Source organism: Lissotriton vulgaris, chromosome 7 (genome assembly GCF_964263255.1).
Source record: "Lissotriton vulgaris chromosome 7, aLisVul1.2, whole genome shotgun sequence".
NCBI lineage: Eukaryota > Metazoa > Chordata > Amphibia > Caudata > Salamandridae > Lissotriton > Lissotriton vulgaris.
In genome coordinates, this window is record NC_141695.1 from 1352373143 (window position 1) to 1352388564 (window position 15422).

Below are 15422 nucleotides of genomic sequence, written 5' to 3' on the forward strand. Positions count from 1 at the left end.
GCTTTTCAGGCGCCTCCTGGCGCGAAGGTAGCGTCAGGGACGCGACTCGGCCGCCGGGGCACCTGGGGGTTGGAGTTCATTCACCCCGGTGGAAGTGCTCAGCTTCGCGGTTCAGCCGTTCCCCTCACGGCGCTGGACGATGCTGGACAAGCTGTTGCCCTCATGGCAGGTAAGTAAGGAAATGCAGCGTCCCTGCCTGTGTCATCCACCTGCAACCACTGAGCGCAGATCTATCTCCTCTTACGGGTAAAAGCAACCCTTTCCAATCAGAGGCTGGTACTTTTCTACCAGGAGTATATTTATACAGTACTTGAGCATAATATGTCACTACAAATGTACGAAGGAGTTACATGTCACTATTTGGGCGTAATTTATTTAAAAAAAAAAAAATAAATGGAATTAGACGTTCTTCAAGAATGAGATGTTCAGGAGGGAGGAGCCAAGCTCGACAACGAGATGGCCGCACGTTAGCTCGGCTCCGCCGCCCTACCTGCCTGAACTCTAATATCCTGCCGATTATCCTGCCCAAAACGGACAACAACGTATATGCAGAGCTTTGCTGTAACTTACCATCCATCCCGGTGGGTCCTGTGACGGCCTCGGGTGGAGGTCTGGGGCCGGCCGGAAGATGCCGATGTGCGAAGGGCCCGGAGGCACATGAACGCGCCTGGGACACTCGTCCGGTGCTCCAGAGGTGGTGTGCGGCGAGTCGTGGGGTGGGGACGCCGTGTCTGGTGGCTCCCCCCTTTGTTGCCGTCCGGCCGTACCGGGCTCCTTCACTCAGTGGCGAATAATGACTTTGGTGGAGCGGTGTCGCCGGCGGGTCCCCCTCCCTTGTAACCACTATTTCAGCGCTGTGGGTGCTGCTCGAGAGCTTGAGGGGGGTCCCGCCGGGGTTCTGCTGTTGAGCTCACCCTTGGAGACGAATCCGGAGAGACGGCGTAATTGTCGCAAAATGGCGGCTGCTGCCATCTTCCGTGTGGGGTCCCGGGACGCCAATTTCTTGCCCTTGCACTCCTCCTGGGCCTGTTCTGGTGAGCTCGAACCCACGGTGGGCGACGTCTTGCAAGCTTTGAGGTCCTGGAGGTCGACCTTGGTCCGGGATTCCTGCGTGCAGGGGGAGGTAATGGCCGCTATTCCTCCTGGGCCGGCTCTTGAGGACGCGGATGGGCCCGGTGCGGTCGTTGATTGTTCCCCGCTTCCTGGCTGGGGTGGCGATGGTCCTACTCATGAACGGGTGGAACCGCTGGAGTCCATTGACATTGATATGTACGGCTGCTGTGGACAGTTTCTGCATTGCCCGCGTGAGAGGGGGTCCTATTGGCTGTTTCCGTTGATACTCCAGCAATTTTTCCATGGCCTTTCTTCATCGTCATGTCCTATGCCCGCTGGATCTACGTACATAGCGACGATGGCCAAGAAGGGACTAGGATGAACCCGGTTCATTTCGGAGGACTGCTGATTGGTATATGGAATTATGGACTGCCTTACATTGTGATACTTTGTTGATTCCTTTGTATTTGCGTGTGGCTGACCACTTGCTAGTTTCGTTTTGGGTATTATTCACAGCGTCAGTGGGCGGGGGGCGGGGGCCGTACCATTTGTTACTGGTTCCTCTCCCCAGGCGCTCTTTTTTCTTTCTCCCTTTCCTTTTCTGTTTCCCTATATTCTCTTTTTCTATATTTCGGGTTCATCATTAGGGCGACAGGCACGCTGCTGGGGGGGGGTAGGCCGTAGCCTTCTGCAGGGGTGCAGGGTGGGGTGGGTGGAGTAGGGTCTATTAGGTAGTTCTTTGTTTCTATGGCTCTTTTGTATCCTTTTCTTGGGTCTCTACGACTGTTTGTAACCCTGTGGGGTGAGTTACAGTGAGGGGAGGAATATGTATTTTACGACACATGATACTCATGGCACTGTTTCTCCTGATTCGTCGCTCCGCCCCCAAGCACGTTCGCTATTTGTATTATTGCTCGCCATTATCATTGAGGGGCGGGTACAATAACGTGGAGTCCCCCTACCTCTTTTCTTCTTCGGATTTCTCGCTTTCCTATTTCTGGGGTTGAGATGTATAGTGACTGCAGCCTTTCTGTTTCTATGATGGGTTTTATTACTGCGGAATTGCTGTTCAGTTAGTCTCTGGGTACATGTGGTTGGGCGTGGACACTACCATTGAGGAATTATAAACGGACCTATGTTTTGCATGCTATGGACCTTTCTGACTACTGCTCCTCTGTCGTACTGCAACGAAACAGTTGGATTATTCCCCGCCATGTACTCCAGGTTGCTATCTATACGACCGATCCTTTATTCTTTAAACATATAAAATTAACCTCCTCTAATCCTGTGTCGAGTGGCTCTAGTTAGTTGATAATACTGACTTGTAGCGCTGGGTAATACCGTTTCACCACTCTGTGCCTTTAACTGACGATGGTGCTTTCCAGTTTTGTTCCGTGGCCGGCCCCCGGGTTGTAGGCCCGTATTTGTATGCACCCATTTTCTCAAATAAAGGTTTAAAAAAAAAAAAAGAATGAGATGTTCATCTTACATTATAGGATTTTTTTTCATTGATTCCTTGTCCTGGTTGCTGGGCTTGTGTGATTTACAGAGAGCCCACAGGAATCTGTTCTCTAATTTTTCACCTTTCCTTCAGCTTGGCTTGTGCTGGACTGAGGGCCAATAAACCCCTTCATATGAGGTGCTAGGGGGGCAGACAGGATACCCATGCTCTACTCACAGTGGTGAACCCCCTGACCAAAGCAGCTTAAGCAGGGACTGCAACTTGGCCTGTTGGGTTGGTGAACTGAGCTCCGCTAAACATTAATTATGTGTATATGGACCTCCACTCTCTGCAGGTTTACAGACAGAATTCTCATAAATAACAATGTTGAGGGATATCATGGCAGTGGGGTATGGGTGGTCGGCTGACAGGCACAGCAACGGAAATAGAGAAAGGGGAGTGATGAAAATAGGGGAAACAGTGAGAGAGAGAGAGAGACAAATAGAAAAAGTGAGCATACGTTAAAAAGGTAAGAAAGAAAAATAAGGACATGAGAGAAAAAATGGGTAGATTGATAAAAGAAAGAACAGGAGGGGAAAGGAAGGATGGAAATGTGAAAAGAAGAGGAAAGGATGAAAAGTGTATGGGTGAAAGGGTGAAAGGAAGGATAGTTTAGTGGATAAAAGGATGGAAGGATGAAGAATGGACAGAATGGATAGGGTGAAAGGAAGGATGATGCATATATCGATGGGTAGATGAGTGAAATGAAGGATGCATATATATATCGATGGGTAGATGAGTGAAGGATGGATGCATGTATATATCGATGGATAGATGAGTGAAAGGAAGGATGCACATATGAAAGGGTGGAAAATGAGTAGGTGGGTGGATGGAAAGGTGAAAGGATGGAGAGACGAACAGATGAATACATAGAAGGGTGAAATGATTAAAAGAGCATGAAAAGGTAAAGCAAATTCTTGTGAAGCAACACTTCATCTGCCCTGTGTGATTAGCTGTATATTTTAAGCAGTGATGTTTTCATCTTCTGGCTACTTCGTTGACTTATAACCTGTGCAACCCTCAGCAAGCCTGTTATTTATTTGCAGGCCACTGGAATTATGCGATTGTGCGGCTGCTGTAATTTTCACTTAGCTGTAGATTAGCTGCATTTGCCACATAATCCATCATCTGCCACATAAACAGATTCTAACAGAACAAATTGTGTTTCTAGCTCTAACTGTTCAAAAATTACTATGAACGTAGCGACACGTTTTGCCACACAGTGGAAGGCCCTTTTCAAAGGTTTATGGCCACCTTTCAGTTGCTTATTGCTATATTTGGGTGTTAAACTGTTGCTAATGAGGTGCAATAAATGCTTAGACATTGTTAACAAGTTTAAAAATTACAAACAAATGAAGTAATATTATCACAAAATGTGCAGCATTACGCTACATAATTTGCCTTTTCTTGCTGAATAATTTACTCCGTACTGCCGCATAATTTGTCCCACCCCTGCGCAATATTCAAGTGGGCCTGCTTATTTGCATGTCTCATCTCCCTGACATATCCTGCAAAATAGCACTTTACCATCAGGGAAGATTACTTCCGTACACTGATCAAAAGTAATTTGGTAGTAGCGCCACTTGGTGGCGCCATAAGCATGCTGCTGTCTTAACTGGTTTCATGGAAGCACTGGCCCTGAAATAGAGACGAACAAAACGAGATGGGTTAGTGTGTTTTAACCTCTTAAAGGGTGGGCTGAAAATTCTAGGGTCAAACACCTTCAGCGATAACACACAACTACTGAATGCGCCAAGATGCTAGATGTAAAGGGCTGTGGTGGGCACTAGGCCCTCATGCTGGCAAGCACTCATGCACTGACGCAGGACACACTGGAGGTATGGTGCAACTGGCCCAGAGCACGTGCGCTCGGCCCCTTTTATTGATGCTGTGTCACATGACCAGTGACATCAGTGGTAGGTGGGTGTTCAGTGTGAATACAGGCTTCAGCACTAGACTGCTGACTTGTGCTGGGCATTACATCCCTTCCCAAATTGGTTAAAAATTAACCCAAACAGAAAAAGTCCAAAAACCTGTGGGGGAAGGAAAACACAGAAAATAACATTGGACTTGCGCTTTCAAAATGAGTCTCTTTGGCTGCTTGCAAGCCGCAGGCAGTATAGTTCTTGCGTTTTGAATTAGCAGTTCTTGGTGGCACGGTTCGCAGTTGTTCGGCGGGTTCATTCTTTCTCTGCCGGCTGTTCTCAGCCCTGCCTTTTGCTTTGCTCTCTTGGTGACGAATAGTTAAAGAGAGATGGATGACATGGTTGTTGTTTGTCTTCCGGCTTCTTTTCTCCATGCTGGTTGCGTGATGTTTCCAGGCAGGCTTCAGTGTGTTTCTTGGCAGGTGAATAGAGTAGGTGCGAACATCCCTCTCACTAGGATGCCCCTCTCGCCGGTTTTCTTCTGCCACAAGATGTCCGGGAGGACCTCTTTGCCAGGTTTCCACTGGACTGGTGTTTTTGGTCGCGTTGCTCTACCATAGCCTTCGGGCCGTGAGCAGGGCGCTCCACGAGCCTCACCGTCATGTCCTAGTTCCATCTGAAGGTTGAGTTGTCGACTCTCTTCATTGCTCGCGAGGCTTGCATCCTCTTGGGCCCTGCAGACGTGCTTCAGTAGGTCTGTCTCTCGTGCAGGACTTGCTGCCACCAGAGTCCCTCGAGGCTTCTGATACTGGTTTGCCACGGGCTGGTGTGAGGTAGGTCAGGTCCTCCACTTCCGGAGTCCTGAGTAGTCTCGCCATCCAATCTTCCGCTCAAACCCCAGAGGTAGGTGTAGCCAACAGTCTATCTTGCTCTCTTCTGCGTTCGCCATGTGGATGGATGGCTCGTAGGTTGTTGTCTTTGGTCTGCGCTGCCGGTGCTCTTGCCAGGCTTGTCTTCCATTGCACTCAGGTGTTCCAGTGCCTGTCCCTTTTCTTCTTTTCGCAGGGGTGGCTTCCTTCTTCTTTTCTTAGCGGCGGTGGCCACTTTGTTCTTTCCTCCTTCTTCTTACCCTGACAGTTGTGCCACTCTGATTACTTCTTCCTTCTTTTCTTCTTAGTGGCGGTGACCACTCTGTTCTTTCTCCTTTCTTCTTCTCTTCCTTTCTTCGGTGGCGGCATGCCACTCCGATCTTTCTTCTTCTCTTCTCCTCGCAACGTACTCTGGTCCAATCTTCTTCATCTTCTCTGGCCAGGCTTCCCCATGCAGCGCGCGCACTCTGCATGTGTCTTTTTTTTTTTTTTTTTTTGTCCATTTATACCGCGCTAGCAATCACTCCAGGGAGCATCTCGGCGCCATTAAAGGGTCAACCAGATGAAAAAAGTTGCCTTACTGCTTAGGGAGACTAAGACCGGAGTCATACTAGTGCTCTGGCCATTGAGTCTGGAAGGTTGTAAATCCAGGTTTTCAGATGTTTACGGAAATCAGATTCCTTGTCCAGGGCTCTTAATGGGGGGGGGAGCGCATTCCATGCCTTGGCACCCAATACCGCTAAGGATTTACCCCCGCGGGTCTTGAGTCTGAAACCTGGAATGGTCAAGAGATTAGCATTTGAAGATCGTAGTGTGCGGTTTGGACAGTATTTGACAAATTATTTTCTCAAGTACATTGGGCCTGAATTATGCACTGCGCGAAAGGTGATTGTCAATACTTTGTGGAGGACCCTTTTGGTTATAGGCAGCCAATGTAGTACATTGAGGGCTTTAGTTGCTGAAGATTTTCTTGGCCATTTCAGAACAAGCCTTGCCGCCGCATGCTGTACCATCTGGAGTTTGTGGGTAACTACCTTGTTGGTACCAGCGTACAGGCTGTTGCAGTAGTCAATGCGGGATGTGACTAATGCAATCGTGACAGTTTTCCTAGCTTCGAGGGGCAGTAGGTCAAAAAACTTTCTGAGCATTTTTATTACCCCGAAACAGGTGCCTGCCACTTTTGTCGCCTGATGTTTGAAAGATAAGTCGGCGTCAAACTGTACCCCAAGGTTACGAGCCGAGGAGGTGGTGTGAGGTGGTATTTCCGCATTCTCGGGCCACCACAGTCTGGGGATGAATTCGTTGTTTGGGCCTATGGGCATGATCTCAGTCTTGCCTGTGTTACATTTTAAGTGGTTTTTTCGCATCCACTCAAAGGTGGCCGTCAAGCAACACTTAAGTTTTTCTTCCCAGACCTGGTTTTCTTTGTCCATAACCAGGATCAGCTGAGTATCGTCGGCATATGCTATTACATCTATGCCGTAGGACGATATCAGCTGTATCAGGGGTGCAGTATAGACATTAAACAATGTCGGGCTCAGACTGGAACCTTGAGGTACTCCCGTTGCCAGTGGCTTCTCACTGGAACGATAATCCCCCAAGGTCACCACTTGTCGCCTGTCACTGAGAAAGTTTTTATCCACTGGTCTTGTCCTAGTCCTAGGACACTGTCTTCTTGTCACTCACTTCCAGGGTTAGCGTCACGACCTTCACATCTTCTTCCTATTGCTTTCGTTAGTTTGTGTGGTTGAAGTTCGCGGGTCCAGGTCCTCGGACCGCACCTTGTCTGAACTTCTTGGACATCGTGCTGGTCCCTTCTGCCGAGGTCTGGCAGGTAAGATTCGTGGTGCTGAGCTTCTTGGACCTCGTGCTGGTCCCTTCTGCCGAGGTCTGGCAGGTAAGATTCGTGGTGCAACCATCTGGCTGGTCGACTTTGTGCTTTGTGACCAGGCTGAGTGGTCAGGTTGCTTCTGTGTTGAATCTTCAGTTCTGCGGGTTGTCTGCGCAACCATTTCCTTTTCATCTCAGTTCAATTGCTTTGGTGCGCAACTGGGTGCGCTCTTCGGGTGATCTCTTGTGACTTGCTGCTTTGGGCTAGTGCTGGCCGCACTGCTGCGCATTTGCGTCATGCGCTTTCGCACTTCCTGGTGCTGGGTTCTAGAACCATCGTTGGTTCGTGTGGGGTGTTCTTACTTTCGCCATTCTGCTGCAGCGATGGCCTGTGGCCACCAGGCATCGCTGTCTTCTCTTCTGGCGTGGTGTAGATGCTTCTTGGGTGTTTGCTTCTGGAGGGTTGCGTCACCACTCCATGGATCTTCTTTTGGTCGTGCTTCTTCTGTTAGGTGTTGGTTGCGATTCTTGTGGATTTTCTCTGGGCGCACTTGCGGCGTGCTTCTGAGCGTCTTCTGAGGAGTTCTTGCATTTCTGTTCCTGGGATGTTCTTTGCTCTTCTGGCACGCTCCTGCGCCGTCGCTTTTTATCTTCTCAGGCTGTGTGGTTACTTGGTCGAGGTAGTGTTCCTCCTGGCGAGTTCTTTGCGCTTCTGGCGCGTTCTTGCGCCGTCTCCTGACAGTGCCTTGAGTGTAGGCCTTGTATCTAGTTTTGCTTGCGTGCTCTTCAGTTCCTTTCTGCTTGGGATTAGCCACCTGGCAGCAAGTGGTCCTCTATCAGTCTCTGGGCATCGCATGTGGGGCTATGCACGCTTGGCTGTGTGTTTATTTGGCTTGTCTTAGGCTTGTTTCCTTTTGTGGTGTTTACCCTGGCTGCTAGGGTCCTATGCGGGGAGTCTGCTGTCCTGTGGTACACTTGGGGTGCAGTGGTCACTCTGCTGCAGGCTTATCTGTGAGCTGTCTGATCCCCTTCACTGTATTGTTCCTAAAAGGCCACTAGATGGCAGTGCCGCTTTTTACCATCGAGAGTTCTGTGGACTTGTCAGCTTCTAGAGGCTGCGGTTTGTGTTCTTTTTAGATCGTGCATCTTACAGCTGGTGAGTGTGTCTGTATTGTCTTATCGTTTTGGCCCAGGCAGCAAAGTGAAATGCACATGGAGTGCTTAGTGATATGCTGCTGTGGCCAGCTATTCATTCTGAGGTTCGCCGCCCTTCACTGCAGTCTGTTCTCTGTCCGGGCAGGGGGGGCTTTGTTCACAAACAGCTTCGGGGTATCCTGTCCCTCGCAGCTGCGCCTCTCTCCTCCATGAGCTGTGCTGGGGAAAGGGAGCGAAAAATGGGGCACAGACACCGGGCTTTAGAATTAGCGGGTAGGCTCCGCTTTAGGCACTTGTGCTCCGTCAGGCAACTTAATGCGGGTGGGCTCCGCGTAGACTTTCACCGCCCAGCAGCTCACCACACGCTGCGGGCGCTCCTTCCCTTCTCGGCCGGGGCAGTCTCTGCTCATGTGGGGAATGAGTTCTGCCGGTCTCTGTGCTTGATGACTCCCCTTCTTACCTCACGGTGAGGTCTCCTTCATCGGGGCTGCGCCGGGGTGTACCGATGCTGTTGTTACCGGCTGCAGGCCGGGTGCATGTTCCACGTTTCTCCACCCCCGCCGCTTTCACAACACACGCGGCGGGGGAAGAAGTTAGCGCTTGACGGGTGGGCTCCGTTTAAGCTGCAGTTAATTGCGGGTGAGCTCCGCTTTATTAAATGAACTGCGGGTGGGCTCCGCTGAAGATCATTCGGCGCCCGGCAGCTCCCCTCACACTGCGGGCGCTCTACGCTAAAGTCTTTCACCCCGCCGCCGCACTTCACACGCGCGGCGGGGGACGCTGCAGGCAGGTTGCGGGTGGGCTCCGCGAGCCTCGCTTAATTACGGGGGCAGTTGCGGCCGACGCCGCGTCACTGTAAGCAGGCAGCGGGTGGGCTCCGCAAGCCTTGCTTAATTAATAAGACTTAGCTGGCGAGTCAGCGCTCATAGTCTATGGCGGGTGGGCTCCGCTTTTGGGTGCTTTACAGTCCGGGCTCACCTTCGGCTGACGGGCCTGTTCTTCCGCGGGTGGGCACCGCGATGGCTTCTCTGTTTCCTCAGGGCATCGCCACGGCAGGGCGGACTACGGCAGGCTGGAGAGGTGCGGGGTGAGCTCCCGGTCACCTCCTCCTTCTTCTCCAGGCCCGGGGCTCGACACACGCCCCACGGGCCTCTCAGCAGCCGGATCTGTTGGTCGCAGGGGTGCTCTCAGAAGAGCAGCATTCTCTTCCCCTTTTTCTTCTTGATGATTTTGATTAGCTGGCACGCATGGGCACAGCTAAACCCTCGTCGCCATTGTAAAGGGCTGTGGTGGGCACTAGGCCCTCATGCTGGCAAGCACTCATGCACTGACGCAGGACACACTGGAGGTATGGTGCAACTGGCCCAGAGCACGTGCGCTCGGCCCCTTTTATTGATGCTGTGTCACATGACCAGTGACATCAGTGGTGGGTGGGTGTTCAGTGTGAATACAGGCTTCAGCACTAGACTGCTGACTTGTGCTGGGCATTACATCAGACACAGCAACGTCGCTATCAATGAATCTGTGGCACGGGCCAAGGGGATCGAGGGGTTCCCCGCACCCCAAGTACAGTTGTTCATTCACATTCAGCTAGGGGTGGGAACATTTCCCTTATCCCTTGCTCGCATTAGGGCGTGCTAAATTTTACCGTACTTAAGTGAACAGCAATTGGTGTGGGACTTCAGTGTGAACATGAGAAACGGGGCAACGGTATAACCTGCGGCTGCCTATCAAGCAGTATATTCAGGGATTTAAGTGGGGTTAGGGTGACCAACTGGCATGGTTGCAAATTCAGGACGCTGAGTGTAAAAATTCAGGACAAAGGGTCAAAATTCAGGACAAAAATTCAGGACAGGAGGTCAAAATTCAGAACAAAACTTCTGGACAAAAGGTAGGTTTTACAGACACATCAGAGGAGGTTGCGCAATAGTATGTAAGTAAGTAAATAGACAACCATTTAAGCACTAGTCAGAATAGGTTTATATTAGGTTGAAACAATCGTGTACTTCACGGTTTTTCATTATGCACGCAGCTTTGATCAACTGTGCAGGTCTTTTTGTGGTATTTCATATGATAATAATCTATATATAGGTTACAGCACTGTGTTGTCCAGTCTGATATTTTGTATACAATTCATGTTGTTGAGCAGGCATGTTTGGTGTGAGAAATGTTCGGGAAGATTTGCTCGGACAGACATTGTGAGTTGTAAAGTGGCAAGCACAAGATGCAGCTAATCCAGATCCAAACACATTCAACCATTTGCAAACCTATCCAGCATGTATCTTTCCATCATCATTTCACTCAATCATTCCTCCATCCACCCTTTTACTCATCCATCCATTATCCATCCATCCGCCCTTTCACCCTATCTATCCGCACACTCATCCATCCACTCTTCTAGCCATCTATCCATTCACTCACCCATCCAGTCATTTACCCTTTCACATACTCATCCATCCACACAGTAACTCACCCTTCCACACAGTCACCCTTTCAGTCATCCACACATCCATCCTCCCTTTCTCTCTCCATCGACCATTTCACTTAGCCATCCATCCTTTCTTTCATCCACCCAACCGTCCATCTTCTCATCCAATCATGAATCCTTCCATTGACCCTATCACTCAGCCATCCTTTAAATCATCCATCCATCTTTTCTCTGATCCATCCACCCTTTCACTATTTCACTCATTTATCCAACCTTTTGCCCATGCACCCTCCCCTTCACTCACTCATCCATCCCTACATCCACCCTTTCACACATCTGTCCATCCATTCACCCTTTCACTTATTAATTCATCAATCCATCCATCCATCATTTCACTCATCCATCCACCCATTCTTTTTCTCATCATCCATCCATTCACTATTTCATTCATCCATTCACCCTTTCACTAATCCATCCAGACATCCACCCATCCCTTCACTTACTCTCTCACCCACCTTTTCACATTAATTGTGAGCCGAGCCTTCGTCTGCAGAACAGAAACTCACCCCTCACTTTGGTTCACAAAGCAAAGGGAGGGTTTCAAGATGCCCCTGCACATAGTCAATCTGAAACCTTGGAAGTCATGCTTGATGCACAGTGCTAGGAGGTGAGGTGACTGTGGCATAGTGTTGTTGTCAGGGCTTTAAGTGGGATCACAAAACTGGGGTCTCTCCAAAGGGGGTGTTCGATGTAATTAAGGGCATAGCTTAAAACACCTAAGCTAAAAATCTCTGCTTAGCCTAGTGTGCCGGCAGACTGGTTTTCTGCTACGTCTGTTTTTGCACCCAGATATATAATAAATAACACCTACAACAAGCCAGGACTACTGGCTTTGTCAATTATTGTTAGTTTCATTAAAAAAAGCAGAAACAATGCCTTCCTTGAATATAATATTTAAAATGCCACAGTTCTAAAATGATGGGACTGTGAAAGAACTATAACACTTTTTTAAAGTTCTTTCACCACCTTATTTTAAGGAACTGGATTCTCTAGTAGCAGGGTGGGCATTTTCCTACATTGCTTCCAGGATGCCCGAGGCTGGAAAAGGCCCACCACATGCTTTTCAAGCCAGTCTGGCCGATTGTCATTCTGTATGTGGCAATCAGCCTCATTCAGAATGACAATGGGCGGGATGGGCTGCTCTTGAGCTCAGAGGAGTGCAAAGTGGCCCCATCAGGGAGTAGAGGATTCTCACAGGCGAACAGGGCTGTTCCCCAAAGGCCTAATTTACGGACAAAAGGCGTCCGTAAAAGGGATCCTCACGGACAACGGACGTGAGGTCCCAATTACGGACGGTCCGTGAAATTTATGGACGGTTGGTCACCCTAAGTGGGGTGAAAAAACTTGCAGGTCTCTCAGAGGGGCGTGGCCAATGTAATTAAGGGCGGGGCTTAAAAACCCATCAGCTAAACATCTGTGCTTAGCACAATGTGCCACCCAACTTGTATTTTGCTGTTTGGGTCATTACATCCAGATATATGATACAACAAGTAACATCATAACTACAACAAGTCAGGACTATTGGCTTTGTCAATGGTTGTTAGTTGCAAAAGATAAATAAGCAGCAACTATGGCTTGTATACATTATTGAAAAGCTTCCACTTAAAGCATTGGTGACACAATGTTGCTGCTCCTGAGTGTCAAAAAGAGAAGGGAAATCCAGAGAGGAAATGACTCTTTAACAGATTTCCCTCCCCCTACAACGCTCACCTAGCATGACGTCATGCAGTCACTTCTCCACTAGTGAGAAGTGAGCAGTGTGAGCACGCGTATTTCGACGTGCCTGCAGTCCAGAAACAAATGGACTGCCAGGGCACAAAACAGAGCCCGATAGAGACCCGTTTCGAGGCCCCCTTTAAAAAAACTGCCAGCGGGGTGAGACCCGGCCCACTTAAAGCCCTGAGTATATTTAACAAACTAGGGTCTGCACAAATGAAAGGCCACTGAAGATCCAGTGTGACACTGTGGTCCACAGCCAACGTTAGCTCACGTGCGCAACACAAGTCCCTGCAGCCCCTTCACCGCGAGGAGGAAGGAGTGGGGGCTACTCTTTACCCCCGCCCCCACACCCCTGTCAAACCTTCAATTAGAGAAGAGGAGAGGATGTGGTCTCACGGCTAGACTGCCGACCTTGGAGCTGGGAAACCGAGGTTCGAGCCTCGGGGTTGACTACATCCTGTGATTCTGCGCAAATCACTTAATCTCTCCGTGCCTACCAAATAAAAAAATTAATGTGTCCTTGTGTAACTTAACTGGTGTTGATGTAAAGTGCTCCAATACTTTGTGTCGAGTTCCCGCTATATAAATCTGCACAAAAAACAAAATCAGCCCATGGCAAATGAATATAGACTTGGGATTCCAGGGGTCCCTCTTCACATCCTTCAGTTGTGGCCCCATCAGTTTGCGTTACAGCACCACCTCAGCAGATGATTATTGAGCAGGCATTATCCCATAGCTAACTATTTCTTGAAATGCAATTAAAGGGACAGCTTTATTGTGCTAATATTTAGTGCAGGAACACCCCTCAAACCCATTCAACATTTAAAAAATGTGCCATGGTCATGATGCGCTGCTTTAAAATTGGCATTGATCTGTGTAACATTTCGGCTCTCATGAATCAGATGCCCCCACAGGTATCTTTTTCAGGAGTGTTGATTGGTAAAATATTTTTTACAATTCTTTTGTATTATATTATGCAGATTTATAGAGTGCACTATCACCCTGGAGGCTATGCTGGTGCTGAGCAGATGTGTCTAGTCGCACCTAGAACATAGTAGAACTACTTGAAAAATCCAGGTCTTTAGCTTCTTACGGAATTCAGGAAGTGAGGAGGAGGCTTTTGTGGAGCGACTGGTTGTTCCACACCATAGGAGCGATCTAGGCAAAGGCACTACCACCAGATCTAGTTTTCCGTATGCATGAGATTTGTGCAAGTAGGAGTCCGGACGAGGTATCTGGAAGGTTTGTGAAAGCAGATGCGATTGTTGAGCTATGCTGGGCCAACGTTATATAGTGCCTTTAAAGTGTGAGTGAGGGGTGTGCTCATTTGTGAATGGGGGGCCAGTGGATATCCTTCAGGTGTGGTGCCAGGTGAGTGCTGAGTGGGAGGTTGACAGTGATTCTGGCTGCCTAGTTCTGAGTGGCCTGAAGCCTTCAGTAGAGTCTTTTGTTGATCCCGCATAGAGGGTGTTCTCATAGTCCAGCTTGCTTGTGACCAGGATGTGCATGACAGTTTTCTGGGTGCTGATTGGGAACCATTTGAAAATCTTCCTCAGCATCTTCAGGGTATAGAAGCATGAGGGGATGATGGTATTGACTTGGGTGGTCATGTCGAGTTTGCTGTCGATGATGTTCCTGAGAGTCATGGCATGTGTGAGGGGGTGAGTGTTTTGTCCTAGCTCTGTTGGCCACCAGATGGGGTTCCACTGTGTTTTGATCTTCCCAAAGATCACAATTTCAGTCTTGTTGATGTTCAGCTTTAGACAGTTGTTTTTTATGTAATGAGAGATTTCAGTCATGCAGGCATTGCACTTCAGAGAGAGTGAGTTGGGTGTCATTGGAGTAAGGGAGTATGTTGAATTTGTGAGAGTGTGTAATGCTGGCTAGAGGGATCATGTAAGTGTTAAAGAGGGTTAGGCTCAGTGAGTATCCTTGCGGAACACTGCAGATGAGGTCATGGGCATCCAAGGTGTATGGTGCCAGGCTGACTAACTTGGTCCTTCCAGTCAGGAAGGAGCAAAACCAGCGGACTGCATGCCCTTGGATTCAGATATTGTGTAGATGTTTAATGAGGATGGAGTAAGAGAATATGTTCAACACTGCAGAGAGGTCCAGGAGGACAATGGCTCTTGTGTCTCCTCTGTCCAGAGTCATGCAGATTTCATCTGTGGTGGTGATGAGGGCAGTTTGTGTGCTATGGTTGGACTGAGTAGTGTTGAGGAGTTGGTGTGATTGTAGGTATTCAGTGAGGTGTCTGTTGCTGTTTTTTTCAGAAACCTTGTCTGGGAAAGGTAGCAAGGAGATCAGTCTGTAGTTGGTGACTATTTAAGGGTATACAGAAGGTTTCTTCAGCAATGGGAGAAGAGTTGCATGTTTCCATGCATCCGGTAAGGTCTCAAAAGAAGTGGAGACATTCAAAATGGATGTTACATTGGCGCTGATGGGTTGCAGTCCTCTGGAGTAGGAATGGAGAGGGCTGGGGTCCAATGGGACCCCTGAGTTGATAAACATCATGGTCACAGCAGTTTCCTCTGGAGTGATGATGAGCCACGTGATTAGCATTGGTTCTGTGGATAAGATTGGGACTCGATTAGTGAGGTCTGTCTGATATGGTTGGGGTTTGAATTTGCTGTAAATGTCGGTGATTTTGTTGCTGAAAATTGAGAGAGATTGTTGCTAAGGTCTTGCGAGATAGTGATCAAGGTGGAGGTGGCCGATGATGAGGTGAAATCTTTCACAATGGCGAACATTTCTTTGCTTCTGTAGGTGCTGGCATTGATGCGGTCTGCCAGAGTAGCACCTTTGATGGTATGGCTCATTTGGAGGTAGCATCTAGGGCAGAATTGACGTGCACCTGTCTGCATTGTCTGCATTTCCCTGGCTCTATCTCAATTTGCGCGTCAGTTATTTTTCAGTGGTGTTTCATCAGTCTGAGTTCCTCT

At 48.9% G+C, this 15422-nt stretch overlaps 1 protein-coding gene across 1 annotated transcript in view; it reads left to right on the forward strand.

The window, feature by feature from the left end:
* Window positions 1–15422, forward strand: part of LOC147703681 (perforin-1-like) — a 135165-nt gene that overhangs the window by 52432 nt on the left and 67311 nt on the right. The window lies entirely within an intron of this gene.